Source organism: Carcharhinus amblyrhynchos, chromosome 7 (genome assembly GCF_965287045.1).
Source record: "Carcharhinus amblyrhynchos chromosome 7, sCarAmb.v2.hapA, whole genome shotgun sequence".
Lineage (NCBI taxonomy): Eukaryota > Metazoa > Chordata > Chondrichthyes > Carcharhiniformes > Carcharhinidae > Carcharhinus > Carcharhinus amblyrhynchos.
In genome coordinates, this window is record NC_137330.1 from 2,888,676 (window position 1) to 2,895,171 (window position 6,496).

The following is a 6,496-nucleotide window of genomic DNA, read 5'->3' on the forward strand; positions in this document are numbered from 1 at the left end:
TGTGAATTTAGTGCGTATGATTACGTTATTACTGTAAGCGGGTGTGTGAGTTTTGGCAGCATGCATTTATCGGTGTGCGGCTGTTTTGTCAGAATGGGTGATAGCTACACGATCAGAACTATGTGTCAGTGTGTAATCGCTTTGTCTGTGTGTGCTGGTTTTGCATGTTTGTTTCAGTGTATGTGCCACCCGTTCAAAGTCGAACCCTTCAGTCTTCAGTCACTTGATGCCCTTCTCCGTTTATACAATTCATTCATTATGTGCCATTCTGAAGCAGACCAGTCACCAGTTTACACAAGTTTAAAATATAAAAACAAGCCCTTCATGTTGGCATCCTCGATTAAGATTCACGCTTGAAGCCTCATCCTTGTAAAGATTGGCCAGAATAGTATTGGATTACGGAATGCTGTGAATGGGGTGCGATGTCCAAGAAATGGAATATACCAGAAAAAGAGTAAGTTACAGAAAGGAAGCTTGAGGAAATGTGCAATAATCAGTCAGGAGAAATGTGTTTGACGAATCTAAAAAGGTCTGACGTTATGACAAGTATTACCTCTTGATGTGATATTTTATATAATGCCGTTGCTTATTTCACGAATACACTGACTGACTTTTTAAATTTGAGCCAAAAAGAAAATTGGTTTGCCGTCCTGGAATTTTGGCGTGCTTTATTCTCATCCTCATCGCATTTTCCTGTCTGGACTGGTGCAGAATGATAGGCTGTTTGGTAGAACGGGCCATCCAACGGGATCCAGTGCGGAGGGTCCAAGAGCAGGTATACCCAGCATTATTCCGGAGGCAGGTAAATTAATGGGCGAGTTCTCCTGTGAGCGAAACAAGCTGTAGGAGGGGTGGGTTGCTGGCCACGAAAAACACTAAGAGCTCCCAGAAGAAGTGAATAGTCGAGTAACCCGAAGGCGCTTTTCAGAGCCACCCACGTACTCAGTGACAGGGCTACTATTTCTGGGTGTTCATTATAGCAGCCGAGCTTTCTTTCATTGTTGTCTGAAGAAATAGATATTTTAGCCATTGATCTAATAAAAATACCTCCTCACATGTATCACATTTATTTACAATGGCCCCAACGATAAGTTTTTTAATGCACCATTATAAGTCTAAAACTTTGCGGATTAGTTGGATTGGGCATGCTAAATTGTCTCTTCGGGTCCAAAGGTTTGCAGGTTAGGTGGATTGGCCATGCTAAATTTCCATTTGTATTCATATACCAGAAAATTACAGCACAGGAACAGGCCCTTCAGCCCTCCAAGCCTGCACCAACCATGCAGCCCATCTAAACTAAAACCCTTGACCCTCCCTGGGACCATATCCCTCTTTTCGCATCCTATTCATTATTTGTCAAGATATCCCTTAAAAGTCACTATTGAATCTGCTTCCACTACCTCTACCAGCAGCCAGTTGCCCAAGGACAGCTGAGAGTCAACTTGGTTTTGGTATCACATGTAAGCCAGACCAGATAGAATGGTAGATTTCCTTCCCTAAAGGACATTAATGAAACAGATGGGGCTTTCCTACAATCAATGATTGTCATCTACTGGTCATCAGTAGATTCTTAATTCCAAATGTTTTTTGTATTGAATTCAGGCTGCACCGTGTACCTTGGTGGGATTTGAACCCATCTCTCCAGAACATTAGCTGCATTTCTGGATTAATAGTCTTGTGATAATACTACGAGACCATCACTACTCAATTGAATTGATTTGAAATTTCACGAGCTGTCATCGTGATATTTGAACCCCAAATCATTAGATTAGGCCTGCAAAGTACTGGTCCAAAGACATTATCACAACACTCCCATCAAACCTTTCATGCCACTGTCTGTTCTATGTCTTGTAATGGATCAGAGTGAGATTTAATCCCCTTGAAATGAGGGTGTGATTTATTCATGCCATTCTCTGGTAACCCGTGTTCATTAAATTAACAGTAGAATCCAGTCCCTGATGCTGTGCTTGAGATCTATTCGGAGGTTGGAATTTTTGTCTTGATTTGTAATATTGGAATGCATTTTGTATCTGTCATTGTCTCATCTAGTGCCTCACTGAGAGTGCCAGCTTTCAGATATGTACCACTCATTGTTCTGTCATTTTCCAGATGTTTTGAAACAATTGGCAACTTCTCCTGTCTCAGCAGTTTGTGATAAAGTTTGTGGTTGAGTTTGTGATTGAATGTCATATCAGTCATATCAATATCAGACTGTTCAGAGAGACTGACAGGAAGATAGGTGCGCGGGGCAGGGGTGGATGTGCAGGGTTTAGCTCTGATATTTAAGGATGCATCAGAACAGTAGTGAGAGGTGTTATAAGTTCTATGGGAAAAAAGGTTGAATCCATTGGGTGAAAATTAGAAATAGTAAGGAGAGAAAGTCACTGGTAGGTGTACGCTATAGGTCACCAAATAATAACAACACGCTGGGGTGAGAAATAAACAAAGAAATAACTGTTGCATGTAAAAATGGTACAGCAATTATCATGGGGGATTTTAATCTACATATCAATTGGTCAAACCAAGTCGGTCAAGGCAGCCCTGAGGAGGAGTTCATAGAATGTATCTGTGATAGCTTCCTCGAATAGCATGTAATGGAACCAACAAGGGAGCAAGCTATCCTAGATCTATTCCTGTGTAATGAAACAGGAATGATAAATGGTCTTACAGTTAGGGGTCCTCCTGGAAGTAGCAATCACAGTAAGGTTGAATTTAAATACAGATGGACGTGAGAAGGTAAAATCAAATACCAGTGTCTTATTTTTAAAGAGGGTTACAATGGGATGAGGATCAAGTTAGCTAAGGTAAACTGTGAGCATAAACTTTATGTGGGACAATTACTTTGAAAGCAATTTTTCACAGCTCAGCAAAAATATGCAGCAGTGATAAGAAAGGAATGTAGAAAAATAGATAATCAGCCATGGATAGTTCAGGAATTAAAGGAGGATATCAAATCTGAAAGAAAATGCATACAAAGTGGCAAAGATTAGTGGGAAACTAGATAACTGGGAAATCTTTAAAGGCCAACAAAAATCCATGAGAAAGCTATAAAGCAAAATAAGATGAATTATGAAAGCAAACTAGCTCAGAATATAAAAACAAATAGCAAAAGTTTCTACAAATATATAAAACAAAGAAGAGTGACTAAATCAGTCTTTTAGAGAATGAGAAAGAAGATGTAATAACTGGAAATGGGAAAATGGCTGTGGCATTGAATGGGTATTTTGTGTCGGTCTTCACTGTGAAAGACACAAATAACATGCCATAAATTAATGACAGGAAGGCTATGGCAGGTGAGGACCTAGAAACTATCATTATCACAAAAAAGATAGTGTTGGGCAAGCTAATGGGGCTAAAGATAGACAAGTCTCCTGGTCCTGATGGACTGCATGCCAGGATACTAAAAGAGATGGTGGGGGGAATAGCAAACGCACTAGTGGTAATTGACCAAAATTCACTGGACTCTGAGGTGGTTTCTGCACATTGGAAAACAACAAGTGTGACACCACTGTTTAAAAAAGGATGTAGACAAATGGTGGTTATCTATAGGCTGATTAGCTTAACTTCAGTGGAAGGGAAAATGCTTATCATCAAGGAAGAAATAGCGAGACTTCTGGTTATTAATTGTCCCATTGGTAAGAAACAGCATGGGTTCATGAAGGGCAGGTCATGTGTGACTAATTTGGTGGAATTCTTTGAGAACATTACATGCATAGTGCACAATGGGGAACCTATGGATGTGGTGTATTTGGATTTCCAGAAGGCATTTGATAAGGTGCTGCACAAAAGACTGCTCCGTAAGAGGAAGGTGCATGGTGTTACAGGTAATATATTAGCATTGAGAGAGGATTGGTTAACTAACAGAAAGCAAGGAGTCGGGGCAAATGGGTATTTTCCTGGTTAGCAATCAGTGACTAGCGTTGTGCCTCAGGGATCAGTGTTGGGGTCACAATTGTTTATCATTTACAAAGATGATTTGGAGTTGGGGATCAAGTGTAATGTGTCAAAATTCACAGATGACACTAAGATGAGTGGCAGAACAAAGTGCGCAGAGGATGCTGAAAATCTGCAAACAGATATAGACAGTCTAAATGAGGGGGCAAGGTTCAGGCAGATGGAGTACAATGTTGGCAAAAGTGAGGTCATCGATTTTGGTAGGGATAAAAGTAAATTGACTATTATTTAAATAGTAAAAAAATGCAATATGCTGCTGTGCAGAGGGACATGGGTGTTCTTGTGCAAGAATCACAAGAAGTTGGTTTGCAGGTGGAGCAGGTAATTAAGAAGGCAAATGGAATTTTGACCTTCATTACTATAGGGATGGAGTTTAAAAACAAGCAGGTTATGTTGCAGCTGTATACAGTGCTGGTGAAGCCAACCTGGAGTACTGTGCACAGTTGTGGGCTCCTTACTTATGAAAGGATATACTGGCACTGGAGGGGGTGCAGCAGAGATCACTAGGTTGATTCCAGAATTGAGAGGGTTGGCTCATGAGGAGTGACTGAGTAGACTGGGGCTATACTCATTGGTGTTCACAAGAATGAGGGGAGATCTTATCGAAACATATAAGATTATGAATGGAATAAATAAGATAGAAGCAGGGAAGTTGTTTCTAATGGCAGGTGAAACTAGAACTAGGGGGCATTGCCTCAAAATAAGGGGAAGCAGATTTAGGACTGAGTTGAGGAGGAATGTTTTCACACAAAGGGTTGTGAATCTGTGGAATTCCCTGCCCAGTGAAGCAATTGAGGCTACCTCATTGAATATTTTTAAGGCAAGGATAGATACATTTTCAAACAGTAAAATAATTAAGGGCTATGGTGAGTGGGCAGATGAGTGGAGCTGATTCCATGAAAAGATCAGCCATGAACTTATTGAATGGCAGAGTAGTCTTGAGAGGCCAGATGGCCTGCTCTTGCTCCTAGTTCTTATGTTATGTGATTTAAAACAAAAATTCACAGCTCGGCCAGTATTTATTGCCCATCCCTAATTGTACGAGAACTAAGTGGCTTGCCAGGCCATTTCAGAGGACAGTAAAGAGCCAGTCACATTGTTGTCAATCTGGAGGCACATGTAGGCCAGGCTGATTAAGGATGGATGACTAGTGGGTGGCACAGTTGTTAACACTGCTACTTCACTGTGCCAGGCACCCAGGGTAAATTCTGACCTTGGGTGTCTGTCTGTGTGAAATTTGCCTTCAGTCTGCATATATTTCCTCTAGTTCCTCCAGTTTCCTCTCAGACTCCAAAGGTGTGCAAGTTAGGTTGACTGGCTATGCTAAGTTTCCCCTTTGTCCCAAGATATGTAGGTTACAGTGATTACATGGGTAATTGCATGGAGTTACAGGGATTGAGCCGATGTAAGATGCTCTGTTGGACAGTTGGTGCAAATTGGCCTCCTTTTGTACTGAAGGGGTTCAAAGATATTATGACTTCATTCCCGAATGGATGTCGGTGAATTAGATGAGTCTTTATGACAATTACTTCATAGTCATCATTAGGCCTTTGATTCCAGATTTTGATTGAAATCAAATTTTACCATGGTGGGATTTGAACACAGATTTTCCAACCAAGTAAAATATCACTACCCCACCCAGCATTTCCGTGTGTGATTAATGTATTGTTTATTGAAGTGCAGTGTGGGAGATTGTACTTGATTTAGAAATTGCCATTCTCTAGCAGAGTATTTGGATGCATGATTAACTCAGTCTCCATGTCTATCTCATATTATACGAATGAAATGTATTCTGTATCTGTTAGTATCTTCATGTGTGTTTAAGTATGACATGAACATTTTCCATTCTTTATTTGGCCGAATTCTGAAATTAATGTTTTAATGTTAATCATTAGTACAACATGCAAATTGCAACTTCATTCCAATATTTCATTCTGGTCCCACATGTGAACAAGCATTTAATTTTAAATTTGCCAATCAGTGGTACTGTATGCAAGGGTGAGATAAATTGGACATCTGTCACTCTCCAGTAGGGCAAGTGTTTGTGGAAACAGTTAGGTCTCTCCTGAGTTATGTAAAAATGAGATTCATTCCGATTTAGACAAGCTGTTGATGTGAAATTCATTCTCCCAACCTCTGGCAGTATGCTTAATAGCAGAAGTAGCAAATATATTTTGAATTTTTCACTTTTATAATCTGAATAATTTCAGATTTCCTTCTGAAACTGACAGGCACTGATAGTATTTGTTAGTTTGAAATATTTTCATTATCTATCAATCTGTAATGTACATGTGCATGAGGAAACAGTTCAATATGAATGTGAAATCAACTCCATTTTATTCAGACAAAGGCACCATCTGCAAATATGGAATTATTTCTTGTTCCAAAGCTTTGGTAAAATGTGTGTGTTTGAAAGGGCTCTTCTTCTTGAACTAACAGTTTCTGCAACATTGTGATTCTAAGACTTTTTTTGATATTCTTGCCTTTTGGGATCAATGCTACTGTGGGATGAATGCTGCATCACTGTCAATATGTATTTTAG